Consider the following 15,534-nt stretch of genomic DNA (forward strand, 5'->3'; position numbering starts at 1 on the left):
AGACAGGCCTTCAATATTTACAGAGATAATCGTCAGTGCTGGGACTGATAAGGTCCTTTTCTGTAGGATTGTCATGTTGCTTCTGGAGTGAAAGGATCAGCCGGTATACAACCGCCCAGGGGACGCCCGAGTATGTGTATTGCATTCACATACTCTTCGTGGAGGGTCCTTTCTTGTCCCCCAACCTGAAGATGATAACTTTCCTTACCGCAAAGAGTTACCTGAAGATGATAACTTTCCTTACCGCAAATAGTTACTGTTAGAAGTAAAGACAGTTTTAACGATATAGTGCTAATTATGGTATATTTATGTAACTCTTTTAAGAACCGCTACCTCAGCTCCGGTGAAACTGATAAAAAGTACTTTGGCCATACTGAAATTCTGAGATATCATATGTCTTCCTTCCGAAGCTTACTAGCTTTGCCAGTTGTGCAGCAGTTTGTGGTGGATCAGTAACAAGCTAAAACAGAAATTTATCGTTTCGTGTGCGTGGCCAGCCTGCTCCTCTCGAATAGCACTAAGGGAGACAGGGGCTTAACATCAGGAGCTTAACATCCTTATTCGACTGTGTTTTACCAGCAATCTTGATGCTTGCTCTCGTGTTTTGAGCAACACGTGTTTAACCTCATTGTAACATTGCTTTGAAGGCGCTGAAATTTTACTTCTGTTGAAACTAGCACATGTTTAAGAATAAAAGCTGATTCATTTCTTGCTTTTGTACAGGGGGGCAGGTTTATTACGTTTACTAACTGTAGATGTTTGGGAATATCGTCGCAGGGGAATCTTACATCTCACATTCTTCGACCTGGCACATGCTGGCTGCTTGACTCAGGAATGACATAGCTTTTGTTCAAGTTCCCTGCAGGAGAAACATTATTCAAGCAATCATTTAACCACCAGTTTTTCTTAGTATACATCTGCTTACTCTTTCCAGTTGACATCATGGCCTTCCGATCAGATGTGCTGTAACTTTGGAAATATTGAACCTGCCGATAGCATCTGTCTTCTTTGATCCATGACGTCATCAAAATAGCCAACTTAAAATAATTGAATACCAACATACGTAAAATACGTGTCATTGCCAGAAACGCACTCATTCTCACGAGGTGACGTATGGTGGTTTTACTAACTCACAATCAAACTATCACCTTTCAGCCAAGCCTGATTTCAGATCAGTCTGTGATCAGTAAACTGCAGTGGGCAGAGAAGCAAAATAAATAATGCAAGTCATATATTCTATCGCTATTTGTGTATGTATGACTTCGGACTGCACATCACTACGTTACGGGGCGAAGACGACGTCCGCTATCGATGAGCCGCCCCCCCCCCCCCCCCACACACACACACACTCGGAATCGGAACCTCCAGGCAGATTAAAATTATGCGCCAAACCTGGTGTTGAACTGCACTGGGGTGACGCAAGTAATCCGCCGGCCGCGGTGGTCTAGCGGCTCTGGCGCTGCAGTCCGGAACCGCGGGACTGCTACGGTCGCAGGTTCGAATCCTGCCTCGGGCATGGGTGTGTGTGATGTCCTTAGGTTCGTTAGGTTTAAGTAGGGGACTTATGACCTAAGATGTTGAGTCCCATAGTGCTCAGAGCCATTTGAACCATTTTTTGACGCAAGTAATCCATTCCAGCTAATATCCTGTCGCACCTCCTTTTGACATGGGAATGCGGCAACTCGACGTGTCATGGAAATAAGTTGTTGAAAGACGCCTGCTGGAATACTGAGCCACGCTGCCTCTACAACCGTCCATAAGTGCAAAGGTGTTGCCAGTGCAGAATTTTGTGCACGAATTGATCTCTCCATTGTGTACCATAAATGTTCAGTGGACCGCCAAATCATTCGTTCGAATTATCCAAACTGTTCTTCAAACCAATCGCGACAATTTTGCTCCGGTGACATGGTTTATTCTCAACCATAAAAATTCCATCTTTGTTTGGGATCACGAAGTCGATGAATGGCTAAAACGGTCTCCAAGTAGCCGAAAATAACCATTTTCAGCCAATGATCGGTACAGTTGGACTAGAGGACCCACTCCATTCCAGTAAACACAGCCCACACCATTATGGAGCCACTACCAGCGTGCACAGTGCCTTGTTGACAACTTGGGTCCAGGGCTTTGTGGGGTCTGCGCCACAAGCGAACCTTATCATCAAGTCTTACCACCTGAAATCGGGACGGTTTTCCGGTCGTATAGGGTCCAACCGATATTGTCAGTAGGCCAAGAAAGGCGCTCGCATCGGTCGTCTGCTGCCACAGCCCATTTACGCTAAATTTCGGTGCAGTATTCTAACTGATACGCTAGTCGTACGTCCCACATTGATTTCTGCGGTTATCTCACCCCAGTGTTACTTGTCTGTAAGCACTGACAAACTCCACAAAACGCCTCTGCTCTCGTTTGTTAAGTGAAGGCCGTCGGCAACTGCGTTGTCCATGGTGAGAGGTAATGCCTGAAATCTGACTTCCTCGGCACACTCTTGGCACTGTGGATCGTGAAATACTGAATTCCCAAACGATTTCCGATATGGAATGTCCGATGCTCCTATGTCCAACTACCATTCCGCTTTCCAAGGCTCGTAACTTCCGTCGTGCGGCCAAAATCATATCGGAAATCGTTTCACACGTAAATCACCCGAGTACAAATGACAGTTCCGCCCAGGCAGTAGGCTTTTATACCTTGCGTACGTGATACTACCGCCATTTGTATATGTGCATATTGCTATCCCAAGATTTTAATGCAGTGTAATAACCTTGCCTCTGGAGGGCAATACTCTTACTGGCTTTGATAAGCAGCTGTGTACCGAGTCTGCGCCATGATTTGGTTGTGTAGAACAGCGTTTGCTAAAGATTTCAGCTCTCGTTTCACCCTTTTCGTAATGAGGAGAAAATATCTCTGCAGCGCATTCGCGGAGTGGAAAGTGCCGCGCGCCAGCGAACGGCCAGCCGCGGCTAATTGCAGCGATCGCCGGCAGGGGCGGAGGCAGCCACTGAAAGGCAACTAACAAGGAGCCCCCGTCGCCGCCCGCCTCCCCCGCGATGAGTCAGCGGCCGGCCGGCCAGATGTTTTATTAATGAACCGGACAGCGAGACGCGGCTTTCAGCGGCGCGGCGCCAGGCCGTCTGCGCATGCGTGCAGAATCCCCCGCGTCCCGGCCCGGTCAGCTGCAATTAGCAATCCCGGCCTCTTTTGTGTGGCGTGTTCTGCGGCGGAAAAGGCTGATGAAGACGGATGATGCTGCAGGGTGCGGGGGTCGCCCTAGCTGCGATCGGGTGCTGAGCGAGCACCTCCGCGGCGAGAACGATGTCGGCTCGCAAATGCGCCAATGTACCGGAAGCGCGCGTCCACTGGCCGCAGAGTTTATGCACTCCGGAGTAACAACTAACTTCCATCTCTGTTAACTGTTCACTAATTCGTAAGCAATGGAGAGTGACAGCCTATCAACAAAATATATGACGAAAACGTGGATCACAGTCACAGACTCTACTCTGCCTTATTTTTTCCAAATCAGTTTGCATATTGTCAGATTATCTTACGCCGGCAAGCTTTTGTTTCACACTGTAGATCAGTGATTTCCAATGTGGGGGTAACTACCCTCTTAAGAGATAAAATTAAATAATCTGAGGGATAAAAACAGAAATGTTCCGTTAAGTTTCGGACACGACACTAAATTAGTTTTGAAAATTGATTAGTGTTGTCACTGTTTTATAAAACTGTAGTACTGGCTACATACGCCACCAATCTCATTTTTTTCTAAATCGAAGTATTAACGCGTGAAATAATTATGCTTGTGGAACGAATGTATGAACATCTTCCTCACATAGCGCACACCCGCTGCACACATTCCGGGTGGTTTGTAATTAAAGTGCAACTACTCACAGAGGTCTAGTTGGAGTGTAGCCGCGCGGAGTGGCCGCGCGGTTTGAGGCGTCATGTCACGGACTGCGCGGCCCCTCCCGCCGGAGGTTCGAGTCCTCCCTCGAGCATGGGTGTGTGTGTGTGTTGTTATTAGCGTAAGTTAGTTTAAGTACTGTCTAAGTCTAGGGACCAATGACCTAAGCAGTTGGTCCCTTAGGAATTCACACACATTTGAACATTTGGAGTGTAATTATCGTATGGCAGCGAAACTTGATAGCTATTAAGGTGCGTTAATGCAGAACCGATTGACACTGGAAAATAATTAGTTCCAGTGTTTGCCACCAGACGCAAATCTAGCGCTGTGAATGCAGGAAAGATGTATTGAAATGTTCCCGTATCTAATGGATTTGGAGCGGGACGTGGGCTGAAAAAATCAAAGAAGTGAGAAAGGCATAATGTTGATTTTATTATAAACCGCCATTCCGCTCAGTTGATCTTGTAGGTAAGGGATATGGAAAACGTCTGGAGCTAACACGTCCGTGAAAGGCTGCGTTAACCAGATCTTTCACTGGGCAAGCGACATGCGGTGTTGCCTCGCACACAGCCGTGCTCTCCCACAGTGGGAACCACCTGCTATACAAGGAGGAACCGATAATGCGCAGACGTCATGGTACACCTGACAAGCCCTCTGGCTATATTTTCTTCACAGAAGAACAGACCGAGAATAAGGTGCCTGTGAAACCACACCAAATAGTCACCTGTGGCCAGTTCAGTGGCTCTATGTGCAGAACACACAGTTTAAAAGTACCCCAAATTCGGCAGTTTTGTGTATTCACTGCACCCTGTAGTATAAAATATGCCTCGTCGCTCTAGAAAACATTGCCCAGCCACATGTCATCAACTTCGATCCGTGCAAGAAACCGAAGAGGTAATTCGAATATTGCTGCGTATCATTAGGTTTCACTTGCTACACCGTATGGGTCTTGTACAGGTACGAGTGTAAAATTGACCACAAAATCATGGGATGCACAATTCTCACGACACTGCCCCAGCACTAGCACTACCCAGGACACGTGCTGCGTGGTCAGTTAAAGCAGCAGCAATCTCGTCAGTAACTTCCACCGGGATACGACGCCTTCAACAAGCTCACCCGTCTTTTCGAATTTCATTGTCGTTTTCTTTAAACCTTTTAATTAGATTGGGCCTCTCCTCGGGCCTTTCACTCCGCGATATTCTCTCACTTCAGCACTGTAATTGCTGCCACTCACATGAAACAGTTACACTGACAGTGCACGGCATGTCTTCTCAATAGCCGTACTGTTCACCCACGTTATGCCTTGTCAGCGTGGATGTCAGACCGTCATACAAACAGTCTACAGCGCCTGATTTTCACCTGGTGGTCAAAACTGGAACTAAACTTTTTTCCTGTGTAAACCGGTTCCGCATCAACACAACAGCATATCTATCAAGTTTCGCAGCCATATGATAATGACAGCCCATGCTGGACCTCCGAGAGTAGGCGCACATTAATTGCAATGGCCATGGAAGGACAGTGTTTTTTTTTTTTTTTTTTTTTTTTTAAAGTGACACGGAGCCGCAGCAAAATCTTTTGAATTAGCGATTTGCTTTCGGCAGAACAAGGAACAAACATACAGAGTTATCGGGCAGTGTTCCCTGATATGGCAGCAGTCGTTCTTGTTCCCAATAACGGAACGTGTTACCTACAAAGCCAATTTCGGGGCCAGTGTCAACTTATATACTATCTGATTAAAATTGTCTGAACAGCTATTAATGGATATTAGTATAGGACGTGTCAGGCCTTCACCTTTATGATGACTAACTATGATGGGGAGACGTTTGATAATGAATTGAATGTCCGTGGCGAAATGCCAGCTCATTCGTCCTCAAGAACCGAAACCAGTGAAGGTAGTGATTTTATACGCCAGGACGCTGGAGCGAAGTGGGCTTTCTGATCCATCCCAGAGGTGTTCTGTTGGGTTCAGATCGGGACTCTGGGGAAGCGTAGCCCATTTCCAGAATGTTATTATCCACAAACCACTGCCTCACAGATGCCGCCTTATGAAGGGTGGATTGTCATGTTGATAAAGCAGTCGTGGTTTCAATTTTCGTCTCTTTACTGTACGCAGGACAGAATGCTGTACAATTTAGCGTTTTCTTTAAGTGCAATAAAAGGACCGCAGCTTAACCACCAACAACATCCCTGTACATTTTTACCACGTTTTCTGTAATTCACTGCCAGCACTACACACGATAGCAGGTGAAGTTCCCCAGCCATTTGCCAAACTCAAACCCTTCCATCGAATTGTCACAGGGTGTAACGTGATTCATCATCCCAAATCACTCGTTTCCAGTCATCCACTATCCTGTGGCGTTGCTCTTTACACCACCTCAAGCTTCACTTGGCGTTGATCACAGACACGTGTCACTTACAAGGACTGCTCCACCATCTGTATAAAAAATGGTTCAGATGGCTCTGAGCACTAAGGGACTTAACATCTGAGGTCATCAGTCCCCAAGAACTTAGAACTACTTAAACCTAACTAACCTAAGAACATCACACACATCCATGCTCGAGGCAGGATTCGAAGCTGCGACCGTAGCAGTCGCGCGGTTCCGGAGTGAAGCGCCTAGATCCGCTCGGCCACCGCGGCCGGCCCATTTGTATCCAGTTCTAGCTCTGTACATACAGTCATCGTACTGGCTGGACTGCTGATGGCATTTAGGAACTCGCGACTGATTCCTTCGCCGGCCGGAGTGGCCGTGCGGTTCTGGGCGCTACAGTCTGGAGCCGAGCGACCGCTACAGTCGCAGGTTCGAATGCTGCCTCGGGCATGGATGTGTGTGATGTCCTTAGGTTAGTTAGGTTTAATTAGTTCTAAGTTCTAGGGGACTGATGACCTCAGCAGTTAAGTCCTATAGTGCTCACAGCCATTTCATGGTAACATCACCAACAGCTCGGCTTGAACAGGTTTGGAAGCCTTCAGATGTCTGCGATGGCTTTATTACTCAGGTGTCATCCAATGACTGGTCCACGTTTGATGTCACTGAGCTGACCCGATCCACCCATTCATATGTTACTGCTTCTCTACTGAGAACAAAATACTCTACGCCAGCTTTTATACAGGGAGTGCCCGTGTGTCGTGACACCTATTGGTCAATTCATTACATAGGGATGTCTGTATACTTCTGAGCAAATAGTGTGTTACATTTGGCTCCAGTCAGCACATTGCCCCTATTACGGCGTGTGATGCGGCAGTCGTCGGAACGACGTGAGTGTGTCGCGTTTGTTGACAATACAGAGGTATGTGCTCGGCGCCGAAACCGCGGACAGGGGGCGATGTCGTTGTCGGTAGCGTACGATAGGATAACAGTACACGGCGCGCTTGTGACGAGCACCGGCCGGCAGAAGCCAGCGCTGCGGTCAGCGGTTTGCCAAACACGCCGGCCGCAGCCAGCCGCGACACGCGCCCTGCATTTGGCTTAGCGGACGGCGGCCGCGCTCGCCGGGCCGCCGCCACCGGCGCCGTATTGCGAGCGTCACAAAAAGGTTTAGAGGACAACTTTATTATTTTCCGCAGATACATATGTGTTAATTCTAATCTTACTCGTCGTATTTTTAAGTTACCTGACTTGCGTGTGAGGGACGCCACTCTAGAAAAATGCAACGCCCTCAAGAACAAGATCATTTTAGTGACAAGTGAGGTGACAGGTACTTAATCATTGTAAGGGTACATGATTATAAAACCCAGGCCGAATGAAACACACATATCACAGTAAAGGGTGCCCAGATAGTTGCATCGGTCCACAGTGCATCCCTCTCTGGTGGCATCGTGCGCCTATTCTACATGCAACGGTCATAAAGGTGCCGAATGGCATCCTGCTGTAGACTGTCCCAAGGGCCAAGCGCATTTCTTTGCAATTCGGTTATGATTCTGGCAGTTTCTGGAGAACGAATAAGTTTCCGCTACAACATGTACCATATGTTGGTTGGTTGATTTGGGAGGAGGGGACCAAACAGCGAAGTCATCGGTCCCACTGGATCAGGGAAGGATGGGGAAGGAAGTCGATCGTGTCCTTTCAAAGGAACTATCCCAGAATTGGCGTGGAGTGATTTATGGAAATCGTTAGACACTGGACTCGCATTCGGGAGGACGACGGTTCAATTCCGCGTCCGGCCATCCTGATTTAGGTTTTCCGTGATTTCCTTAAATCACTCCAGGCAAATTCCAGGATGGTTCCTTTGAAAGAGCACGGCCGACTTCCTTCCCCATCCTTCCCTGATCCAGTGAGACCGATGACCTCACTATCTGGTCTCCTTCCCCAAACAACGCCAACCCCCTTTAAGGAAATCACGGGAAACCTGAATCAGGGACCGAGCGAGGTGGCGCAGTGGTTAGCACACTCGACTAGCATTAGGGAGGACGACGGTTCAATCCCGTCTCCGGCCATCCTGATTTAGGTTTTCCGTGATTTCCCTAAGTCGCTTCAGGCAAATGCCGGGATGGTTCCTTTGAAAGGGCACGGCCAATTTCCTTCCCCATCCTTCCCTCACCCGAGCTTGCGCTCCGTCTCTAATGACCTCGTTGTCGACGGGACGTTAAACGCTAATCTCCTCCTCCTCCCTCCTCCTAAATCAGGATGTCCGGACGCGGGTTTGAACCGTCGTCCTCCCGAATTCGAATCCAGTGTGCTAACCACTGTGCCACCTCGATCGGTGTCCCATATGTGTTCATTTGGAGAGAGATCTGGTGATCTTGCTGGCTAGGTCTAAATGGTTCAAATGGCTCTGAGCACTATGAAACTTAACTGCTGAGGTCATCAGTCACCTAGACCTAAGAACTACTTAAACCTAACTAACCTAAGGACATCACACACATCCATGCCCGAGGCAGGATTCGAACCTGCGACCGTAGCGGTCGCGCGGTTCCAGACTGTAGCGCCTGGAACCGCTCGGCCGCTCCGGCCGGCTGGCTAGGTCAGCTCCACGTCACGAAGAGCAGCAGCATTATGTGAACGTGCGTTGTCCTGCTGAAGAAGCACATCAGTTTCCTCTGGAAGAAATGGCAGTAGCATGGGGATAATAGCCTGTGTAGTGTAACGGTCACTGATTACTTACCCTCCAGAAACGTCGAATGTGACCGCCAGTTGTAACTGCCACCCCCCCCCCCCCCAAAGACATGAGTCACAGTGTGTCGTGGACGAGTGGACTCTGGAATAGAGCGCTCACCAGGTCTACGCCTTAACTTTTGTGTCCGTCACTCGCTTACAGACAGAACTTACTCTCATCATAGAAGACAGTAGAGAGCCTTTCCATTCTCCAGTCAACTCTTTCATGACACCAGAGCAGCCATGTTTGGCGGTGAAGTGGTATCATTGGTAGCCTGGACTTAGCCGCAAAATGATGTTAAACAGACTGTTCCCAGCGCTCTCTGATGACGCTGCAGGTGAAACATGTATTTGGATTTCGTCCACGGATGATGTTTGATTGGCCACCGCTGTTCACGTCGATCTTGACGTGCGTCGGTACTACGCGGACGTCCAAAACCTGGCCTATATCTGTGGGAATGTTCCACAGACCACTGTTGAAAGCACCGACAGATACATTGTGCCCAAACTGTCCAGCATCCGAGTCAAAACAGAGGGTGCATAGGCAGGCATCTTAGGCGAAGATTGGTTGACCAACCTAACGTTTGCTTAAACGGTCGTTGCGAATCGCCATAAAGACCACACATGATGGCCCATATACCAGACGAAGGGCCCTTATGCAATGCGGGACTCACCTCTCTCCTGCCGGCCGTTATGGCCGAGCGGTTCTAGGCGCTTCAGTCCGGAACTGCGTTGCTGCTACGGTCGCAGGTTCGAATCCTGCCTCGGGCATGGATGTGTGTGATATCCTTAGGTTAGTTAGGTTTAAGTAGTTCTAAGTCTAGGGGACAGATGACCTCAGATGTTAAGTCTCATAGTGCTCAGAGCCATTTGAACCATTTGAACCTCTCTCCCTTGGAATCTAGCTCCCTGGGCGTTAAGCCGTACAACTTCGTGCGTTGAAAGCACAAGCAGATGGCATTCTCTTAACTTATAGTTTGGCACAACAAATTTTCAGCCCCTGTAACCAAGATCGCTAACGCGATGCAGTGCCGTCGCGCACGACTAGGAAATAGCTGGTTCGAGTCCTGGTGGTGGAAGAAATATTCACTGCCCGAATCTCGTCGGCAAGGGAAGGAGGCGTGGTGGCGTTACCCTAGTGATCTGCACGCTTTGCGCCGACGTCCTGGATTAGATTCCATACTGCTCTGCAGTGCCTCATGGAGTGAAGGTACGTGTTATGATGTTGACCCATCGGATGGGGACTTTCCAGTATCTCTTTACACCCTCTCCCTCCCGTCATACAACACACACGCACACACGCACACACACACACACACACACACACACACACACACACAAACCTAACAGTCACGTCCTCTCAATAGACATGGCAGAGAGTCATGTAAGTCCTCCCCTTGTGCAGTGATGAGACAATGCAACGACTTCCGCTGCTCACTGTTAGCTGTCGCGGCAGCTGCGAGTGGCTGGCTTGTGTTAACGCGGCCCTTCCCGTGTGTTGCAGGAGGTCGCCCACCCGCATCGCCCGGCCGCCGTCCCCCTGGACCGCTGGCTGCTGGTGCTGACTGCCCGCTCCTCTGGTAAGTCCTACTCGCCTCTCACTTCTGCTTGCACAGGAACAACACTTGTGCCGGCAAAGATTACTTCAATATTCTTTCCTAAAAACACATTCCAAAAGTTTTTGTTCGTATCTTAAATGTTTCTAGTCCACGCTTCGCCACTCAAGAGGCTACATTCCAGACGAATTCCGTTAGAAGAGAAAAACATCCCAACAATTAAATTTGTATTCGATTTTAAGAATTTTCTCCTTTTCAGACACGATTTTTTTTTCTGTTCGCAGTCCGTATTTTATATCCTTTCTATTTCGGGCATCGTCACTTACTTCGCCACTCACACAGCAAGACCCATCTGCCACTCTTAGTGTTTCATTTCCTAATCTAATTCCTTCATCTTCGCCTGATTTGATTCTACTACCGTTGTTTCACTTTTGTTGACATTCATCTTCTAACTTCTTTTCGTATATATACAGGGTGTTACAAAAAGGTGCGGCCAGACTTTCAGGAAACATTCCTCACACACAAATAAAGAAAAGATGTTATGTGGACATGTGTCCGGAAACGCTTAATTTCCATGTTAGAGCTCATTTTAGTTACGGATGAGGCTTCACTCCAACGTGATCAAATTGTAAATTTTTACACTCAACATGTGTGGGCTGACGGGAATCCGCACGCAATTGTGCAATCATGTCGTCAACACAGATTTTCTGTGAATGTTTGGGCAGGCATTGTTGGTGATGTCTTGATTGGGCCCCATGTTCTTCCACCTACGCTCAATGGAGCACGTTATCATGATTTCATACGGGAAACTCTACCGGTGCTGCTAGAACATGTGCCTTTAAAAGTACGACACAACATGTGGTTCATGCACGATGGAGCTCCTGCACATTTCAGTCGAAGTGTTCGTACGCTTCTCAACAACAGATTCGGTGACCGATGGATTGGTAGAGGCGGACCAATTCCATGGCCTCCACTCTCTCCTGACCTCAACCCTCTTGACTTTCATTTATGGGGGCATTTGAAAGCTCTTGTCTACGCAACCCCGGTACCAAATGTAGAGACTCTTCGTGCTCGTATTGTGGACGGCTGTGATACAATACGCCATTCTCCAGGGCTGCATCAGCGCATCAGGGATTCCATGCGACGGAGGGTGGATGCATGTATCCTCGCTAACGGAGGACATTTTGAACATTTCCTGTAACAAAGTGTTTGAAGTCACGCTGGTACGTTCTGTTGCTGTGTGTTTCCATTCCATGATTAATGTGATTTGAAGAGAAGTAATAAAATGAGCTCTAACATGGAACGTAAGCGTTTCCGGACACATGTCCATGTAACATACTTTCTTTCGTTGTGTGTGAGGAATGTTTCATGAAAGTTTGGCCGTACCTTTTTGTAACACCCTGTATATAACCAAAAGTCCGTTAACATTTGAAAACGCTCCCATGCACGAAATAATTGAGTTAGAGAGGTAAAACTTGACACATTCTCCTGAAATAAAATGAAATAAACGATAAACGAGTGCAAAAATCGGCCAACGGATGGCGCTGGACAGCGGGATGCTGCTTTTCAAACTGTCAGCGTGACGAATGAAAGGTATGTCGATATGTTACAGAATCTGATCATCTCTAGCCTGGCTAATGAACATTTGCTCGAAGGTATGACATTCATGCAGGATGGCGCTCCTCTATATTGCTACATACGTGAAAGATCTCGTGGGCATATCATTTGGTGAGGATCACGTGCCGAGTTGCCACTTCTGTCATGTTTGCTCTCTCAGGGCAGACTTAAATCTGTGTGACTATTGGTTGTGGGGTTACATGAAGTCTACCGCAATCGTCTGATCTCATTAGGGATGCTAAAACACAACATCCGACGGCAGTTTGTTACTGTACCTACTGATATGCTGTACAGTGCTGTTCACATTACCCCTCGACCATAGATAGAACTAATGTTCTTCTGAATGTTTAAAGGGTACCACATTGGTAAAGACGATGTCGAGCAGACAGATATAGGACACTTGGAGCCAATCAAGGTTGGAAATAACCTCGAACTGGCCTACAAAAGACAGCTAAGCTACAGCGCATCCTCTTCGCAAGAGATTCCCAACATCCTGTTACGATTTTACTGTTGTGTACTACTTTTTACACAATGGTAATGAGTGATGGGGTATAAAGTGGTGCAGCAACTGTTGCCTAGAGAAGTTGGACAGGAGCAAAAATGATTAACTGACAGGTAAATATAATAAACGTAAGTCATACTTATCGTTTTCTCCAAGCACTGCGAAGAAACTTTAAAAAAGAACAAACAGCAATAAAGTCCAACTTTTACAAGAGCCAAATAAAGAGCGTTGTGCAGTGTGAGTCTCCCACTACTAATGCACGAACGAACTTTCTAAGGCTGACTAAAACTGCAGATTGACGAAGACTGGGCCATGTAGCTACAGCCGGCCAGCCTATATTATGGCGGCAGATGGCGCTCGTAGTCGGAGCCAACAAAAGCTTGGCTCAGCGGGCACGTGTCATTGGATCCCCTGGATCCCAGTGCAACCGCTATCGGTGTCTGTCGAAAATATGCGTTTCCGTTGTCACCTGTGAGATGCCAGGGCGAGTGGCAGCGATCTCTGATACCACACATATGTCACTGGTTTAGTTGGCTGTTTCATTAACATTATACATTTAAACTTCCCCATGAGAGTAATGAAAGAAAAAAGACGTTTACAAACGTTCTATAAAAAAGTAATTACATTACAATTCGATCTAAACGCCTACAAACCCAGTAGTTTCGTAGTAAGAAAGCCAGGCAAACAAAATTATTTAATTGTTAATTTTATGCCGTAAAAATTCACAATCTTTTGAGTTTAAAATTCACCCGAACGTCAATTTCAGATTTTATAGATGCATGAACAAAGGTTTTTAATAATCGAGGTCGATTTTAGCCAAAAACTAGCACGCTGCACACGCGCTGTGGCTTAGGAGGGTTTAGCAGTGGAATTTCAGGCTGTTTCCCGGCGTGGTTGACCACAAGTGTGCTACATAAAATTGTTCGTTTAGACTTCACATAAACCACTGTGGTACATCGTAAACGGTTTTAGTTTACACCCTTTACACAGTTTGATTCTGTAACGATATTAGCCGGCCCATGTGGAAGAGCAGTTCTAGGCACTTCAGTCTGGAACCGCGCGACCGCTACGATCGCAGGTTCGAATCCTGCCTCGGGCATGGATGTGTGTGATGTCCTCAGGTTAGTTAGGTTTAAGTAGTTCTAAGTTCTAGGGGACTGATGACCTAAGATGTTAAGTCCCACAGTGCTCAGAACCTATTGAACCAATTGTAACGATATTACAAATTTTCAAGGATAGTGGGGAAGCAAATGTGTATCGGTTTGGGATAAGGACTCCTCTGCAGAAACGACCGAGTCGAAAGTTATGTGCGAACGTCGTTCTGACGCATCTGACAGTGGAGTACATGTGCCGAAACTGTCGTTGCTAAAGTATCCACTTGTTAATCATCACTGAGTGTGGTTCCGACAAGATGGAGCGGCGCCTCATTTTGAGTTGAGGATTCGAAGAACATCTGAATCAGACATTCCCTGCAAAGTGGACACGCACAGCAGTGCCTGTTCCGTGGCCAGCACATTCATCTCATCACGTCACACACAGTACCTTCTTGTAGGGCCACGTGACAAACCTTGTGTACGAGACGCCTGTCGAGACTGAAGAGGACCTACTAGCATGAATTCTCGTTTCCTACGGTACTGGTCAATCGACTCTAGGGATACTGGACTGGATACGGAAGAACTTTGCGCGACGATGCCATAACTGCATTGACTCCGGGGGAAGGCAGTTAGAAGAACTGTTGGAAATGAAGCACTTTGCGAAACTTATGCAGGTAAATGGAATTCATTACTGCTGTACGACAGACTTAGCATTTTCATTCTCTCTGACATCAAGTTACGTGCGCCATTACTAGTCCATCAACAATGGAAATTACTAGAGGGTATTGGGGAGTATTCAGCGGGATTTCTGTTCTGCATGATCAGAGTTCGGAAGCTCGGGTCCCTAATTTGAGTGCTTCGTGAGGCTAAGGCGGAACTTGATTTCGGTTATATCGCTCGACTCAGTAGTTTCCGGACTATAGTACCTTAACTGAAATGGATAAGTTTACCATTGCCCATCATCCGTAAAAGTTTCTAACATCATCTTACTATGGAGAGAATGATAAAGTGTATAAAACCAAACGTTCTATATCTTTATATAAAAAAAAACGAAGAAAACGCGATTCGTCTCCTAAACAATGTGGGTAAGGGTAGTAACACACAGAAATATATTTTCGCATCTGGCTCACAAATAGATGCGAGTGGAAGAACAGGGCGCCAGATCCAATGCATCCAATACAGGACGAATAGGAAAGAACTGAATCAGGTTCTAGGCTCTCTCTATATATAGATCTCTTTGAAACATACACACACACACACACACACACACACACACACACACACACACACACACACAATGTTTGTGCACAGTGACCAGAGAAATTACAAATACAGTCCTTGAGAGGATATAGTATTAAATTGGACGAAAGCACAGCGAAATCAAGCACATTTTGCTGATCTGTAAGTAAATTAGTTAGTTTCATGTTCTATGGATCATTTTGCAAGAAAAATCGTAATGATGTAGAACTAGCCATTTTGAATTCAGTCGCCAACTAATTAGTAAATACTACGTGGTAACACTTACCCTACCCACCATCTTTTACACATTACAATAACAGAAATTCTTCTACGAAATAGAAGGGGTCAAAGAGAAACTGTTTCCGTTTGAGAGACTGCAAAGTAAAATTTGAAAACAGTGTCTGTCAAACATTTTGTATCACTGGGTAAATGATCAAAAAATGTACTTGCAGCATTGTGCACTCATTTTTGTACTAAAGAAAACCTTAATGCGAAGTAGTGAATGTCATTTTCCCTTCTAGTGTTGTGAGTAAGTACA

General features: G+C 46.8%; 1 protein-coding gene across 2 annotated transcripts in view; it reads left to right on the forward strand.

The window, feature by feature from the left end:
• LOC126182543 (leucine-rich repeat-containing protein 4-like) overlaps nt 1–15,534 on the forward strand; it is a 1,045,219-nt gene that overhangs the window by 501,936 nt on the left and 527,749 nt on the right. For both annotated transcript variants that reach the window (XM_049924858.1, XM_049924860.1), the window contains exon 2: nt 10,493–10,568. The gene's annotated coding sequence lies outside the window, so the exon portion shown is untranslated. The remainder of the gene's footprint in view (nt 1–10,492; nt 10,569–15,534) is intronic.

The sequence above is a fragment of the Schistocerca cancellata genome, chromosome 1 (assembly GCF_023864275.1).
Source record: "Schistocerca cancellata isolate TAMUIC-IGC-003103 chromosome 1, iqSchCanc2.1, whole genome shotgun sequence".
Taxonomy (NCBI): Eukaryota; Metazoa; Arthropoda; class Insecta; order Orthoptera; family Acrididae; genus Schistocerca; species Schistocerca cancellata.